Source organism: Rattus norvegicus, chromosome 15, assembly GCF_036323735.1.
Source record: "Rattus norvegicus strain BN/NHsdMcwi chromosome 15, GRCr8, whole genome shotgun sequence".
Lineage (NCBI taxonomy): Eukaryota > Metazoa > Chordata > Mammalia > Rodentia > Muridae > Rattus > Rattus norvegicus.
The window spans coordinates 16,898,849-16,916,596 of NC_086033.1; the positions used below are offsets into that span (position 1 = coordinate 16,898,849).

The 17,748-nt window shown below is 40.1% G+C and overlaps 1 protein-coding gene across 5 annotated transcripts in view; it reads left to right on the forward strand.

Annotated features, from left to right (window-relative positions):
* Fhit (fragile histidine triad diadenosine triphosphatase) overlaps positions 1-17,748 on the forward strand; it is a 1,507,501-nt gene that overhangs the window by 533,448 nt on the left and 956,305 nt on the right.

A 17,748-nucleotide genomic window follows, 5' to 3' on the forward strand; every position in this document is an offset into this window, starting at 1 on the left:
GTAATAGGTTGTTGGATTTCCATATGTTGAACCATACCTGCATCCCTTGGATGGACCCTACTTGGTCATGTTGGATAATCCTTCTGATGTTTTCTTGGATTGGGTTTGTGAGTATCTTATTGTGTATTTTGGCATTGATTTCCTAAGGGAAATTGGTCTGAAGTTCTCTTTCTTTATTGGGTCTTTGCGTGGTTTAGGTATAAGCACTATTGTGGCTTCATATAAGGAGTTGGGTAGTGTTCCTCCTGTTTCTATTTTGTGGAATACTTTGGACAATATTGGTATTACATGTTCTATGAAGGTCCGATAGAATTCTTCACTAAATGCATCTAGTCATGGGCTTTTTTTTTTTTGGTTGGAGACTTTTAATAACTGTTTTTTCTTTATCTTTAAGAGTTACAGGACAGTTTAGATAGTTTATCTGATCCTGACTTAACTTTGCAACCTAGCATGTGTCTAGAAAATTGTCCATTTCATCCAGATTCATCTAGATTTTCCAGGAGATTTTCCAGCTCCTGGTGTTTGTTGATTCCTTTTATAATAGTTCTTTTTGTTTCTACTTGAAACAATTTGATATTAGAATTGCTACTCAAGCTTGTTTCTTGGGACCATTTGCTTGGAAAAAAAATTCCCAGGATTTTCCTTTGAGGAAGTGTCTTGTTGATTTCAGCCCTGAGTTTGATTATTTCCTGCCGTCTACTCCCTTTTTTTTTTTTTTCTGGGTTGAGGCGGGGGACTTTCAGGTGTGCTGTCAAGCTACTATTGTATGCTCTCTCTGGATAATTTTTTGGAAACTAGCTCAGAGCTATGAGTTTTCCTCTTAGCACTGCCTTCATTGTGTCTCATAAGTTTGAGTATGTTGTGCTTTCATCATCATTAAATTCTAAAAAGTCTTTAATTTTCTTCTTTATTTCTTCCTTGACCAAGTTATCATTGAGCAGAGCATTGTTCAGCTTCCATGTATTCATGGGCTTTCTGTCATTTTTGTTGTTATTGAAGACCAACCTTAGTCCATGGTATCTGATAGAATGCATGGGGTTATTCCAATCTTCTTGTATCTGTTGAGGCCTGTTTTGTGACTGATTATATGGTCAATTTTGGAGAAGCTACCATGGGATGCTGAGAAGAAGGTATATTCTTTTGTTTTAGAATGAAGTGTTCTATTAAATCCATTTGGTTCATAACTTGTTATTTTCTCTAGGTCTCTGTTTCCTTTCTTTTTCCATGATCTGTCCACTGATCAGAGTGGGGTGTTTAAGTTACCCACTATTATTGTGTGAGGTACAATGTGTGCGTTGACTTTTAGTAAAGTTTCTTTTATGAGTGTGGTTGCCCTTGCATTTGGAGCACAGATATTCAGGATTGAGAGCTCATTTTGATAGATTTTTTTCCTTTGATGAATATGAAGTATCCTTCCTTATCTTTTTTGATAACTTTTGGTTGAAAGTCCATTTAATTCGATATTAGAATTGCTACTCAAGCTTGTTCCTTGGGACCATTTGCTTGGAAAAAAATTTCCCAGGCTTTTCCTTTGAGGAAGTGTCCTGTCTTTGTCACTGCAGTGCTTTGCCTGTATACAGCAAAATGCTGGGTCCTGTTTAAATATCCAGTCTGTTAATCTACATCTTTTTATTGAAGAATTGAATCCATTGACATTGAGAAATATTAGGGACCAATGATTGTTCTTTCCTATTATTTTTGTTGATAGAGTTATAATTATGTTTTTCTTGGCTCTCATCTTTTGGTTAGTTGAAAGAAGATTACTTTCTTGCTTTTTCTAGGGTGTGGTTTCACTCCTTGTGTTGGAGTTTTCCACCTATTATCCTTTGTAGGGCTGGATTTGTAGAAAGATATTGTGTAAATTTTGTTTTGTCATGGAATATATTGGTTTCTCTGTCTATGGTCATGGAGAATTTTGCTGGATATAGTAGCCTGGGCTGGCATTTGTGTTCTCTTAGGGTCTATATGACATCTGCCCAGGATCTTCTGGTTTTCCTAGTCTCTGCTGAGAAGACTGGTGTAATTCTGACAGTTCTGTCCTCATATGTTACTTGACCATTTTCGCTCACTGCTTTTAATATTCTTTCTTTGTTTACTGAATTCGGTAGTTTGACTATTATGTGGTAGGAGGAATTTCTTTTTTGGTCTAATCTGTTTGGAGTTCTGTAGCCTTCTTGCATGCTAATGGGCTCGCTCTCTCTCTCTCTCTCTCTCTCTCTCTCTCTCTCTCTCTCTCTTTTTAAGGTTAGGGATGTTTTCCTGTATAATTTTGTTGAAGGTATTTACTGGCCCTTTATATTGGGAATCTTGGCTGTCTTTATCCCTATTATCTTTAGGCTTGATTTTATCATTGTGTCCTGGCTTTCCTGGATGTTTTTGCGTTTTGCATTTCCTTTGTGTCAATGTTTTCTATGGTATCTTCTGCCCCTGACATTCTCTCTTCTATTTCTTGGATTCTGTTGGTGATGCTTGCATCTATGACTCCTAATCTCTTTCCTAGGTTTTCTATCTCCAGGGTTGTCTACCTTTGTGATTTCTTTATTGTTTCTATTTCTGCCATTCTGGATGACTTTGTTCAATTCCTTCACATGTTTGGTTATGTTTTCTTGTAATTCTTTAAGGGGTGTGTGTGTGTGTGTGTGTGTGTGTGTGTGTGTGTGTGTGTGTGTATGTATGTGTCTTTCCTCTCTAAGTGCTTCTACCTGTTCATCTGTATTCTCCTTTATTTCTTTAAGGGAGTTATTATGTTCTTCTTAAAGTTGTCTATTATCATCATGAGATGCAGTTTTAAATTAGAATCTTGCTTTTTCCAGTATATTGGGGTATCCTGGACTTCCTGTGATGGGAGTACTGGGTTCTGAAGATGCTAAGTGGCCTTGGTTTCTGTTGCTTAGTTTCTTGCACTTGCCTCTCACCATCAGGTTATCTCTGGTGTTAGCTGGTTTTGCTGTCTCTGACATTGGCTTGACCCTCTTGTATATCAGCACTCCTGGGAGACCAGCTCTCTCCCAGAGTGATTTGGGTACTGAGAGCTATGGCACAGGGTCGGCACCTGGTACACAGGGAAACAGGAAGGATTCTGTCCCTGACAGCTCCTCAGCTCCTGAGTCCCAATGGCTCAGGACGGATCCCTCTGAGCAAAAGTGGTGGTCTCACCCATGCTCCCATGTGTCAGCACTCCTGGGAGATCTGCTCTCTTCCAGTTTCAAAAGAAATAAATTCTGGAAAAGCAAACAAGAACAAAATTAAGGAAGCTGCTGAGGAGGCAAGATTTTAGCTCTTAGAGTTTTTAGGAAGAGGGTTTAAGTCACTTACTGTAAGACCTATGAACAGCAGAAACAGAAGAATATATTGAAGACCAGCATACAGAAGACAAATACAGTTAGAATTGACCACTTATTAGCTGGAGAAACATTAGGAAATGCTGAGAGGAAGAAGAATACAAGGGGTTTGGCTAGAGGTTGATTGGAGACAAGGAAGGCTGGCCTAGCCACAACTTGCTATTATGTGTGTCCCTGCACACAGTCTTATCTGAATGTTTCTTGATTTCTGCCTAAGGATGGCCTCCTTCACAGAGCAGTGTCATCTCTCTCCCTTTTAAGGGAAAGGAGGAAAGTTAGAGCATTTTTCTTTAGTCTTTTATCTTGAACTCATGATTTGAACTCAGCATAGTCAGTGTGCCAAAATGGCCTATGTAGGGGGTTCATTTTATGAATCCCATTTCCTGTGCCATGCTTTCCTATGTTATAGTAGAGACCAATGGAAACTTCTGAGATAGCAAAATACTGAGCAAAGATAAATATTCCTTACAAGCTGCTTTTGTGTAGCAGTGGTAGGAGGTTGACTAGGTATCAGGAAGAAATTCAAGAGTGCGCGATGACATTTGTTAATGACAACTTGACCTTTGCCCGTGCTCTTCAGGATGGGCCTGGAGTCTGAATTATTCACCTCAAGACTCAGTGATGTTGCCATGTGAGGGGGGACAGAGATGCATGACAGGCAAGCTTTCCTGACAGAAAGGAGCACATACAATGGAAGACTATGGTGTCTGGAGTCTGGAGTCTGTACATCTGTATGCCCTACATCTGAACTTGTCTTACATTTCCTTGACCTAGACCGGTAGGCTGAAAATTGACCATAACTATCTATCAATTTTCTGGAACTTGTGACTATGGAAAGTGAAAAGGTAGTGTGACCATGGAGTTAACCTAGAATGCCACCAGTCACCGGGATCTGGAAGAAGCAAGGGAGGCATGTGTCCTGAAGACTGTGGAGGGATCTGGTCTCTGCCAGCATCTTGTCATTGTACTTCTGGTCACAGAACAGCAGAAGAACACATTTCTATTGCTTTAAGACATCAAGTGTATGTTACATGTCACAGCAGTCACAGGCAGCCATCCTGAGTCCCCTGAATCTCAATGTTCACAATAGTTATTTATGGCAATGCTGCTGGTAGTGAATTTTAAGAATGCAGAAAATTGTAAAAAACAAAAGCTAAAAGAAATGAAAAGGATTCTTGTGGGACAGCGAAAGTCACCCTGGTTCCTGGATGAGGAGGCTTGAACCCTGGTGACCCTGAAAGGGCCAGTAGGCATTTCGCCTGACTCCCAGGAAACCAGGCCAGTCACTAGCCCATACCTCTCCATAGATTTGTGGCCATCAGTCATGTAGGGGCAATGCCCCAAGCCCCTTCACGGTTAGAGAACAGGACTACAGGTCACATAGGCTCAACACAGATCTCCATTATAATGAGGTACCTAAAGGCCTGAAGGCTTAGCCAATCACCTTTTCTTCCCAGACACTCTTCCCTGCATAAGATATTTAATCTCAGGTCCACTCTGAGAAGTGGGGTATGGCTTTATTCATCCACTTTCCACTATGACAATAAACGCCTTAAAACCACAGACTGTTTCTTTTCATTGGGATCTGCCCTTGGGAGCCATACCAAACCAGCTCCAGCAGTGTCCTGCATACAGACCACAATTCCCCATGTCCAGAGCAGTGTCGCATGGCTTCCCACAGCCTGACAAGGCCCAGCAGAGTTGTGGAGGTAAGCGCAGTCAAACTTCCTAGTCCTGCCTCCCCGAGGGGCGGAGCCCTGTGGCAGAGTGGATGCTGGAACCCAAAATAACCCTACAGATTCTGGTGGATACTAGATGATGTCCCTCCTTGTTTTGTGTCCCTAATTTATTCCTATTCACCAAATTCTTTATTCAAAAGTGATTTTCAGGAGAAAATTTCCCATTATCCTAAGTGGGAAAATGATCACTCATCATGTTATTGTAGGACCCATCCACAATAATTTCATAAAAGATAAATAAAGTACATGGCGTGTCCACAGTTGAGCAATAAACCGTTATTTTGGAATTCAAAATAATTTTAAACTGTATTACCTAATCGCTTGGCTGTTGTAAATGCTTGCTGTATTTTTTTTGTGTGTTTTCTCATGTTTTTTGCATTATCCTCACAAATGCTTCTTTTTTGTTGTTGTTGTTGTTTTGTTTTGTTTTTGAGAACTCTATCATAATTGGAAAGCTCAACACAAAAGGAACTGCGGAAATGTATCCAAGCACTCAGGGGCAGGCTGTGGTTCACGCTGATGCTCAGGGACTTGTTAGCCTGGCCTAGAACCTGTATCCCTGGTGTTAAACCCAGTTTGCTTTCCCAAATACCCAAGCACGAGTTTACAGAATGTGTTTCCTCAGTGTCATGAAGATTTTCCTCTATATCATTGAAATCAGGTGTTGGTAAGATCCTAGGGCAACGGGGATTCTAGTCCACAGGGCCAAGTTGGATGGCCCAGAAACGTAAGGCTTCAAATTCTCATGGCTCATGTTACTCAAGAAATAACCTGAGCACACTTAACAAAATTTTCTCAGAATTCTAGAAATCCCAAATATCTACCACTCTGTTAAAGAAAAAATAGGTCATGAAGCAATCATGGAAGCGTTTATTTAGAAAAGCAGTAGACAGTCTGACAGGAAACTTACCAGGATACATCTCAAAAATGTGTTCAGTAGCAATTATTTCAGGATGATTTACAAGGTATTAAGTATACTGCTGCTGTATACAAATTTGAAAGATGCCAAAATATTATTTTCAACTAGCTGGCAATTATTAGCTATAATGAGCCCATTACATGGAGCTTGAGGTTGAAGATGCCACTGTGGTGATCGTATAGGGCAAATGCCTTTTAGGAGAAGAGAGCTGGCATAGACCTGCGAGAGACTGGGTCCATCAACACTCTAACACCAATGAGTGTTATGCATTTTCATCCCTCCCTGAGGAGCTACAGGCTGTAGGTGGAGGCATTGCTATTAGTGGCGAAGCCACTGGGGGTTGCCTGATGCAAGTGACCCCCACCCATGTTATTGCAAGCAACTAATTAAATCCAATGGGTCACTGCACAGCCCCCCTCCCAACCCCCAAAATAAATCATATGACAGTGGGCAAGAGACTCATTGGGGAGGAAAGGGATAAAGGAGCAGAGGAAAGGGACAAGAAAGGGTAATGGAGAGAGACAAGGTCAGGGAACATTGCACATACATGTGTGTGTGTGCATGTACATCTGTGTGCGTGTATGTGTGTGTGTACACATCCATATTTATATTTATAGTTACAAAAGAATAAAGACAGAAAATAAGTATCTGTCATAAGTTTTGACTTGATTTAGTAATCTTATTTCTAGAAATCTTTCCATGGAAAGAGAGGTGTAGACGAAAATTATAATTATATATTGCAGAACTTGAATATAATTAAACCCCTCTAAATAGTCTGTCAGTGAATCGGACAATTATTAAATTATAGTACATAAGGTAGCATTTTAAAAATCTTTAAAATTGTATTTAATGACACAAAGAAGTACAATATAATTTTCAATCAACAATGACTCAAAATGTTATTGCTATATGTTCTAAATTTAAGTTAACCAATCAACAGACAAAATGAAGGGGCACGTAGCAATGAGATTGAGAGATATCAAAACATTACCACTGTTTATCTAGGAAGGATGGATTCATATTCGACTTGAAAAACTTCTTTGCTGCCCTTCTCAGTTTGTGAGGACCGAGAATGCAGTCCGTTCATCCTCATTGCAATCAGCTTCATTGGTCTCTAAAACAATAGGCCTTCAAGAGGTGAGGTTTGTCTTCCGCAACTGGGTAAATTCTTCTGCACTGCTTGTCTCCTCTGGCTTGCCACCTTCTCTGTGTGTTTGAAGCAGTCGGGCAGCTTCACACACGAAGTCAGCTACTGGGGCATCAGGAAATCACCTGGGAACTGGGCAGTTGCATTAAGAAGTGGGAGTCCCGGGTTGGGGATTTAGCTCAGGGGTAGAGCGCTTGCCTAGCGAGCGCAAGGCCCTGGGTTCGGTCCCCAGCTCCGAAAAAGAAAAAAAAAAGAAGTGGGAGTCCCACACAAATGACTGCTGTTGCTCCTTTTGCTATTTTGTTAGTGGTTTGTCACAGGTGAAAGTTTGCACACCAGACCCCTTTTTTCCTTTTTTGACCAACAACAGGGATTCATGTTGTTGCCTATGATATACACTTAATAAAGAAGAAATAATAATTTTTACTGTGTAACTGATACATCTAAGAGAGGAGTTTAGGGGAAGAGCGGAAGCTAGCAAATGGTAACTCTTGTCTTTAAAGAAAGGGGCTCGTGTGGCCTTTATGGTAGTCCTCATCCATCAGCGGGTCATCCTCAGGGAAAACAACTCAGGCCTACGTGAAAACCTTTCAAACTACAGGCATGCTACTGTCCTATTTGGTGGGTGGGAACTGCTGCAGATCTGTTCCATACTCACTTTCCTGTCTTCCCCTTGGTTGATGTCATCATGAATGCTGTGTACAACTCATAATGTCAAACAAAAAAGTCCCAATTAGTATTATTTTTAAAGCATTCTGGAGAACTTCTTCTAGAAAAATATGTTTTTATTTTACCAATCAAATTTAAGGTGACACTTGGTAATTTTGCATTTTATAGAATGGTGAGATATAATATACATTGTGATTCTGCAATAAGTGTTCTGCTTTTCTTATTTAATTGCCCAACATATTGCAGTTTCTACATAGAAATAGAATCACATCCCAAAATAGACAAAAGATTCAGCAACTATGATTTTACATGCCAAAAATGTATATTAGTGGCATTCATGATAAATGCCTTTGAAGGGAAATATGATGAATTTGTTTCTGATTTGGGAGTTTAAAGAAATAAGGAATAAAAACAATTAAAACAAAATAAAGCAAAAAACATCTCAAGGTACATGCATCTGTGTGCTTGGAGGCTTATGTGGGTGGTATTTCCTGTTTCTTTCTGTCTTGCACTTGGAGGTCAGAGATAGGAATTTTGGGGAAATAATAATGAACAAAAAATATTGGTCTCCACAGCTTCTCCATGAACAATGGTAGGTAGGACTTTTCTCATCTTACCTAAATGGATCATTACTGGAGAGGGCAGCCACATTAAGTTGCTGGTTAGCTGCTTTGGTTAAAGTCACTATTAAGTATCTTTGCCTTGACCCCTTCCTTCTTGTGGATGTTCAGCTCCAAGCTACAGAATGAGAAAGACTCCTCCTGAGCTGTCCTCTGCAACCATGAGTCCTCCTTTCTCACTGTTTTGAGACTTGGACCTTCTAAATGAGAAATCTTGTCTCTTGGTCATCATCCCCTTGGTGTGTGTAGGCTGTATCATGTAGTGCATGTAACATGTTGAGCAGGTACATGAAAGGAAAATAGATATGGTGGTTGATCCACCCATCCACTCACCCACCCACCCTTTCCAAGTTACTTCTTTCTCTATTAGATATGCCAACCTTTGTTTTCTTGTTTAAAAAGTGATGACTTAAGCTCATCACCTTTGACGATTGTCATATACCCGTGGTAAAGATCAAATCGAGGTGAAAATTTTCATCCTGCACATAAAAGCATGGATGAAAGGAAAACAAAACATATTTCTCTGATCAAATAAATACATGGACCAATGTGGAAACATCTCCGTAACTTAGAGAGCAAGTAATGAATCTAAACTCTCTTCAGTGTATCATTGATGGTTATTCATATCTATTTCTTTTTAATTTTTTTTACTTATTATGTGTTTGTGTTTGTATTTGTGTGTGTGTCTATGTGTGTGTGTGTGTGGTGTCTCTGTATATACATGTTCATGTCCCTGTGTGTTTATGTATACAGGCCCAAGGTAGAGGCCAGATTCCATACTCAGATGCTTCTCTTCCTTGTCTTTGGTGATAAGGATTTTTCCCAAGCCTGCACCTCCAGGAAAACTCTGCTATCTGTTTAGTGAACTCCAGGACTCTAAATCCCACCCCCAGACCCAGCCCTTGTGCTTGTACCAAGTACTTTACTGATAGAGTCATCTCCCACACCCTCCCCCACTCTATGTTTCTTTTAAGTATATTTCATTTCTGGGTTCTTTGGATTCATTTTCTCTTTTCTGGGATGATCTTTAAAGACTGATGTACAAAAGCTACACCAGCTTAGATTACTGGCATGTAAAAGTTCTAGTTAGGTGTTGTATCTTGGCTTTAAGATAAAAAAAATAAATTAAAGCTTTAAAAAGAAAGATTAATCCTTGAGCATTCCTAAACTTACTGTCTCTCCCAATTCTGAGAGGGAACATTGCTTAATCTTTCCTTCTTTTGGATTTCTGGGAATGCGGTTGTTGTAAGTTCACTTTGCCCAAGTACTCAGAAGTTTAAAATGCTGGCAGATAGTTTATTGTAAATGAGAAGTCCTTGAAGGTCAGTGTCATTCCTAAGCATAGCCAGGCTCAGGATAATCTTGATGAACAGTTTAGACTCTGCAACAGGCAAGTTTGGTATTGTAAAAGTATGTGGGACTGCTCAGATACAAGGGAATGACAGTTCCAGAAGATGACACTGAAAGCTGGTGAGATCGTCAGTTAACCTTCAGGCTTTGTTATACAGTATTCTCCTGCCCAATACATCTCAGTGTTTTTGTAAAGACAAAATAGTGAAAAAGTGTGTGTGTTGGGGGGGGGGTGTATGTGTCTGTCTGTCTGTCTGTCTCTGTCTCTGTGTCTGTGTGTAGGTGTGGGCATATGCCTCTCTGTGTTAGGAGTACATACTTTGAGATCACTTATTCCCCATTTGTGAAAATATCTGCTTTTGTCTCCTGTGGTCTTTCATGTAGTGTACTTGCATTCTTGAAGATACTGTTTGAAAGGTAAAGAAAAGTAGTAAAGCGTTAGCTCAAGAGACTGTGAGTAGAGCCATCCTTATTCTACCCCTTCACTACCTAAACACTCGGTGACATGTTCTTTTGTGTCAATAATGGTATGTCCCCAGTGTGGGTGTGGTTAGTAAGGACAGCTGCCTACTATCCCCCAGTTTTTAATTCCCCTTAAGTCTGGCCCGCAGTGAATAGTCAGCATGCTTTAGTGAGGGCTGAGGGCAAGCACCGTGTTTATTCTGAATATAACTCTGGATGTGTGGGTACTCTAGTGGAAATAGGACACAAGATATACAGTTTTCCTCTGGCTCTCACTAGGTTAGTTATCAACCTAATAATGAGGTTGCTTTGCTTGTAGAATCACTCGAGGCCTTTTAATAATTGGAACAAGACTATAAATTTTCTCCATATTCCAGCTTTCTCTATCTGATATCTAGAACTCAGAAATACCAATACTGACATCTTGCTTGCTTTGAAATTAAACACATAAAGTTTGATGAGAATATTGGCTCCTGGGAGGTTATATCTATTTGTTCTAAATAGTGGGGCTCTCTTTTCTTTGGGGACTATCTCTACCAAATGGGAAAACCCACAGCTCTTCTCATGTTTTCTGAAGTTTGATTTCCCCTGGTCATATTTTCCAGGGGAGCTCTGTGTCTGCCAGGTAATCAGTAATGGAAAACCCTCTGTGTAGAAGGTGCTTGGAGGACCTGATGGGCTTAAGCAATTGCCTTACCCTTGGGGAAACAGTGGATGATATTTGTGACCCCACAATACAGAAAAGAGCAGACACTGAGAAATAAGGGCGTCATCTCAAGTCTCAAAAGAAGAAATCGGATGAAGTTTTCATGTTTTTGAGAACAGTGCCCTCCTTCCTCCCTTCCTGCCTTACTATACTGAGCAGCATATATCTACGTTGAGTTTTCTACTCTGCGAAATGTTCTTTTCTGCTTATCAAAAATGCATTAGCATTGGAAAAATTACATTCTCTCTCACACCATATGCTAAAATTAATTCCAGCTGGATTAAAGCAATAAATAAATGTATAAAATCAATCATTAGAAACCCAGAATAGAAATGGGTGTTTATCTCAACTAGAATAAGAGTTTTGTTAGCATGGAGGCAAAAAGAAAAGACCATGAGGGTAAACGTAACAGACATGATTTTATTAATAAGTAAAACTCTTTTTTTGTCAAAATAATAGCAATGATGATGATGATGATGGTAGCGGTGGTGGTGGTGGTGGTGATGGTGGGGGTGATAAATGGAAGTGAGCATGTGTAACAATTATGAGGACCAGTGGCTATGGATCTTAAAGGATCAAGAGAGCTGGCAATAGCTTTTGATCCCACTAGGCACCCAAATGACCTGATCTCACATCTATAGCATTGTCTGCTTGAGACCATCTGGCCATTATGTGCTATCTTTATAGGATGTTCCTGTGAGGCATCAATAAATTGAGTTACCCCAGTGACGTCATTTGTTATTTCTTACTGGGTATCGGTGCTTTATACTCATCCTCGTTGAGGCTGTAGTGGTTTTAAGAAATCTAACACATTCCTGGCATCCTGCCTTCTCTGAAAAACAGACGGAGACAGAGTTAGTTTTACACGTGGTTTGGCGTGGCATGGTGTGGTGCATTTAAGGACATAGGCAAGTGTAATGGAGCTGGAAGTTCTCCTGGAAAAGTGCATCGGCAGATGACATGGGAAGTATTCGTGGAAGAGCGCACCCCAGGATGACATGTTTTGATCCGAAAGAGCAAGAAAGCTGAATGAGAAGATCAGAGGAATGTGCCGATGAGCATATTTTCCAAGTTCTAGCAAATCATATTGAGTGAGGTTCTCACAGTTCCTCAGACCTCCAGGTGCGGGGGTCGGTGTATTCATGCATCAGGATAACAATGTGCCAGCATCCTCTTTCTTTACAGGTATGGCATGTCCCATTGTATAGCCTCAGAGACATTATGCATAAACACAAACTCATTCATAAGAGCTGAGTCGGAAGAGTGTGATCTGCTCAAGGTCCTGCAAAGCACCCAAGGAGAAATTCTCTCGGCATTCTAAATTCCGCATTTGTGTATATGTAATTTCAAAATTGATTAAGTGTTATAGGAAACACAGTTAAAATATAGTAAAGATGCTAGGTATGGTATTATATGTATTTAATCCCAGCCCTGTGAGGCAGAAACAACCAGCTCTAGTAAATTAAGACCAGTCTAGTCTACATAGTGGATTCGAAGACAGCCAAAGCTACATAGAAATAACCTCTCTCAACATTATATATAAATATGAACTAGAGAGAAGGGTCAATAGTTGGGATCACCTGTTGTTCTTTCAGAAGGCCCAGGTTCAAGTCCTAGCACCCACATGAAAGCTCAAAACAGTCCGTACATCTAGTTCCATCAAATCCAATACTCTCCTCTCACATCAATGGGTACCAGCAACTCACATGATGCTTAAACCTACATGGAAGCCAAATGCAAGTACACACACACACACACACACACACACACACACACACACACACAGAGAGAGAGAGAGAGAGAGAGAGAGAGAGAGAGAGAGAGAGAGCAGACCCATTTTCTCCAGTATCTCTCTGCTTCATATACAACAATAATTTCTGATAATGGTACAAGTGATAAATGCATAAGATCTCAAATTGAGAATTTAAGCCTGAGCTGGTTTGAGAGCCAGGAAAGGCCCAGAAACCTGACCTAACAGAAGGTCACCAAGACTAGCTGTTCCCTAGTTCCAAGTTCACAAAAGAGAAGGAGGTTGGCTATTTCCTTGATTGTATTTAGTATCAGACAAGTCCAGCACCACCAAAAAGGAGTCTTACCTAGAAGCCTCCTCAGTAATAATTGGTAAAGAGAAATAATCACTTCTTTCATGAAACATTATAGTCACTCTGTCATAAAGAAAGGACTGTGGCAGATGAAGCAGGCAAGAGAGAACCACTTGCAGAAATTAGTGGTGTCTTGGAAGGTTGTTCATTCCTGAGGCCTGAGATTCGCCCATCTGTGCAGAGTTACTGGGGACAACAGAAGAATGCAAACACAGATACAAACACAAATGAGGCCTAGGTCAGGAAGCCTCTTTGTTCCCACATGTCTAGAATGATCCTTCCCTCTTGAAGCAACCAGATAGCACCACCATGCCCTGTTCCCACTGAGAGAAACCAGAAGGCACAGAGCTGGGAAACCCAAGGGGCAGGGACTAAAGAGACCTGAAGGTCAACAGATAGACCAAGTTGCCAAGGAAAGTAAAATGCATTGGAAACAAAGCACATAAAGTAGCTGTTTGATAAGCCCGTTGCTCTGCTAAGGAGGATTTAAGGAAGACCCACACTCCTGTCGTATAGACAAAGTTCAGAATGCAATTAAAAAGAAAAGTCATTTATCATAGTGGGGAAAAAAGAAAAACTAAACATCAAAGAAAGCGATTCAATCTGGTAAGACTAACATCAAAATAAACCCGATGTTGGAGCTACTTTTCAAAGGATTCTAAACATCTGTCCTCCAAATGACTTGCCACAAATCACAGTTTTTTGAGAAATGTTAAAAAGAAGATCTTAGACATAAAATAGAATGTTATAACACAGGCCTAAACAGAAAGTCTGGGACTGAAAAAATAAGATAACAGAAATGAGCACTTTGTGAGGCAGTCTTACAGTGGAGTAGGTATAAGGGGGAGGTAGAATTATTAAATATGAAATCACAACAATAAAATCTGCCCAGTTAAAACAGCAGACAAAAAAATTAGATGAACAGAGGAGGGCAACCTTAGGAGTCTAGGGAATTGTGAGAAAAAACACAACAGTGATGTCACTGGAAGTCTGAGCATTGTAGGAAAGAAAGGGAATGGGGGTGGGGTAGTGGTGTGATTATATAATCATCACAACAATAATAATAAATAGAAATAACAGGGCTAAAAATAGCCATAGACATAATGACTAAAAACTCTATAAGTCTAAGAGACCACAAATTTCCAGATCTAAGAAGCTGAATGACCTCCAAACATCCATGCAAGATGCATCCCAATCAAAAAAAATTTTTAAATCAAAATGTCGATGGACATCTTAAGAGTGGAGAGACTCTCTGAAGAGGAATGAAAGGTTCAGTGAGAGCGACTGTTTTTACTTACACAGGGAGGGCAGGAAGGCGTGTCACAACACCAACAAAAGAACTGTCACCTCTAAAATGCTATGTGAAGCAAGAATGCCCTTCAGAGATAAACTAGAAATTTCTCTTGCATTGAGTGTCTGGCTAGTTCTTCTTTAAGAGGTCATAAGGAACCACAGGTGTATAAACACAGACTCCACACATGTATACATACACACATTGTATGCATCCATACAGACACACACACACACACACACACACACACACACACACACACACACACACACACAAGTGCTTTTTGAGACAAGGTCTCATGTTGTCCAAGCGAGGCTTGCACTTAAAACATAGTTTGAAGACAACCTTGAACCCCCAAGCTTCCTGTCTCCACCTTCCAAGTGCATCTATCACTGTGCCCAGCAACGCTTATATTTTTATCTGATAAAAGTAGATTTAAGACCAAAGAAAATATCCAGAAACAAAGAAAGACATTACTTAATGTCAGAAGAATGAAATATGTGCACATCAAAAAGGAGACTCTCAAAGTTCCCGAAAAACATGACAAAGCTGGAGGGGAAAGATGAAAGAGAAACAATTTTAGAAACGATTTGCCTGTTTCACTGCCTTTTCACAGCATTGATAACTACTGTGCAGAAAATTAGCAAGAATATATTTGCATTATCCAGGCTTTTGGCCATAGACCTACTCAAGAGAATGGGCAAGGAAGATTGCAGGTTCAATCTGGATTAGGTTTGTCTGGATTATGTAGTAAATTTAAGGCCAGCTTGAGCTTTTGTCCCAAGGAGTAAAAAGGGTGTGGATGATGTAACTAAGAGAGGGGGTGTTTGTTTGGCAGGTACAAGACCTTTGGTTCAAACCTCATTGCACACACACGTACACTACAGTGAGGCAATCATACACAACAGACAGGGATGCACAGCACACTCCCTCTAACAATGGCAGGTGACAATGCATTTTAAGCTCCAATTGAACAGACACACAGTTGGGTATATCCCAGGCCATAATGGAGCTGTTGAATTGCAAAAATGAAACTACAGAGAATGTTGTTGGACCATAGTAAAATCTAACCAAAAATTAATAATGAAAGTTCAATAGGAAAATCTCTAAGCACACACACACACACACACACACACAGACTCAACATACTTCTAAATTAACAATAGGTCAAGTGTTGTGGTTTGCCCTGGACTTATCTGTATTTCGACGCTAATTCCACTGCCCCAAGGACAGCTGCCTAGTCAGTACTCAGGAATCAGGTGACTTCACCAGAACCTTCTCCCCATTGAATTTGTAAAGTATAGGTGAGGGGCAGGTAAAGAATAGAAGGAGGCCTGTCATTGGAGAAGGAAGGATGGGCGGGAGAGAAGTTTGAAGGAAGAGGAGGAGACTGGAAAAGAGAGGAGAGACAGGAGACAGAGAGAGGGGAGAAGCCATGGCAGGTGATGATAAGATTCTGCTCTGTGTATTTACAGGTTGTTATAATGTTCTCAAGGGATGGATGATGCCGGGCTTTGTATGTTTAAGTGGGCAATTATATCTTACCAATTGGATCTAAGATTATTGTGTTGTGTGTTCTTTAATGTGAGGGTTTGAGTGTAGGAAAGTGTGTGGCTGGGATGAGTTTCCGCCCAGATATCTAGCAGATATCTTTGGGCACCACAGTGTGGACCTAGCGGGTAAAAGACAACTATACCCTTTTTATTTTTATATTTTTACAACAACAGTCAAAGACTTAGAATCAAAAAGTGTAATAATGCATAAAACTGAATAAAAGCAAAACAATATATCAGAAATTGTAGGATGGAGGTCCAGGGCAGTGACAGGTAGATGCCATGAGATCCTGTATTGAGGAGTGAAGGAAGTAAGGTAAAGTCCTGCTTTAAGAAGTTAACAGAAGGGGCTGGGGATCTAGCTCAGTGGTAGAGCACTTGCCTAGCAAACGCAAGGCCTTGGGTTCGATCCCCAGTTCCGGAAAAAAAAGAAGTTAACAGAAGAAAGAAAGACAAGAGAGAGAGAGAGAGAGGGAGGGAGGGAGGGAGGGAGGGAGGGAGGGAGGGAGGAAGATTGTATGGAACAAAGAAGGAAAAAAGAAAGAAAAACAAAACCAAGTAACCAGGTGGGGGACATGAAACTGAGAAGTCATTGAAATTAAACTTAGAAAAAGGTGGCAGATTGTTCTAACAATTGTAACAGAGACAAACTATTAGCCAGCTTAGCAGAAGTAAAATAAGGTTCTGTAGTCATTAAAAATGAGTCAAGGGCCGAGGTTACGTGTCTGTGTAGAGCATTTTCTTCACATATATAAAGTCCGGGGTTACAACTCCAACACCACAAGAGGATATCAATGCTAAGGAAACTGTGTGAGGATTTTACACTCATATATCTAACAAGTTAGAGGAAATAGACCAGCTCTTTGACTACTGTAATGACCTAACACATTAAAATAGGAGGAAGAACCCCACATCCACATGACCATCAAGAAAACTGAAGCAGAAAGTAAGAAGGTCTTGAGGCCAGATGGGTTTGAGTACCTGTGGCCATGTTTCTTCAGAGGCTGAGACAACAGAATGCCTTGAGGTCAGGGGTTCGAAACAGCCTGGGCAACATAGCAAAATTCCATTTCTAAAAAATAAAAATAAAAACCAAAAATCCAAACTCCATAAACAAACTCTACCAAATTTCTGTAGGAACAGATAGATGGTTTCTTTGGAGACACACATAACTGGTGGTTTGAAAAGCTGTCAAGTTGTCTCTTCCAGAAAAGAAAAGAAACGGCCATATTTCTTACCTCCTTTTCACAAATGCAGTGTTTCTTTGATTCCCAAGCTATTCGGAGCACAGAAGAAGGAAGAAGAGGATGTGTTAGAAAGTGGACAGAAAAAGAATAAGGGAAGGATGAGGAAGGGAACTAGAGGGTGAAGAAAGAGATGCTACCCCTTGGACCTATGGCTGACACTAATTCTCTATAGTCACAATCCAGCACAAAAAGACTACTTACCTTTAATTATTGGCATTTATTCCAAACTCATAAAACTCGGTAATTTAAAGTAAACTTAAATATTAAACTATGTCAACAAACTAAAGAAGGAAAGCTGTATGCTTTTTTTTTTTTTAAAAGCATTGGACATAATCCAACTTTCATTCATAGTAAAAGCTCTGAGAAATAGAAAAAGAGGGGAGTCACTTTTATTTGATAAAGAATATTTTAAGACTGGGAAAAACTCAAGTATTTTCAGTCCTGCTGCTTCTGTTTGATATAATACTAAGAGTTTTAGCTACAACAACAGAAGAACAAAGGAGATAGAAGCCATGCAAGGCAGAAGGAAATTATCTATATTTGCAGATGACATGGTCAGCCACTTGAAAGGTCTCTAGTAATCTTGAACAACTATTAAAAAA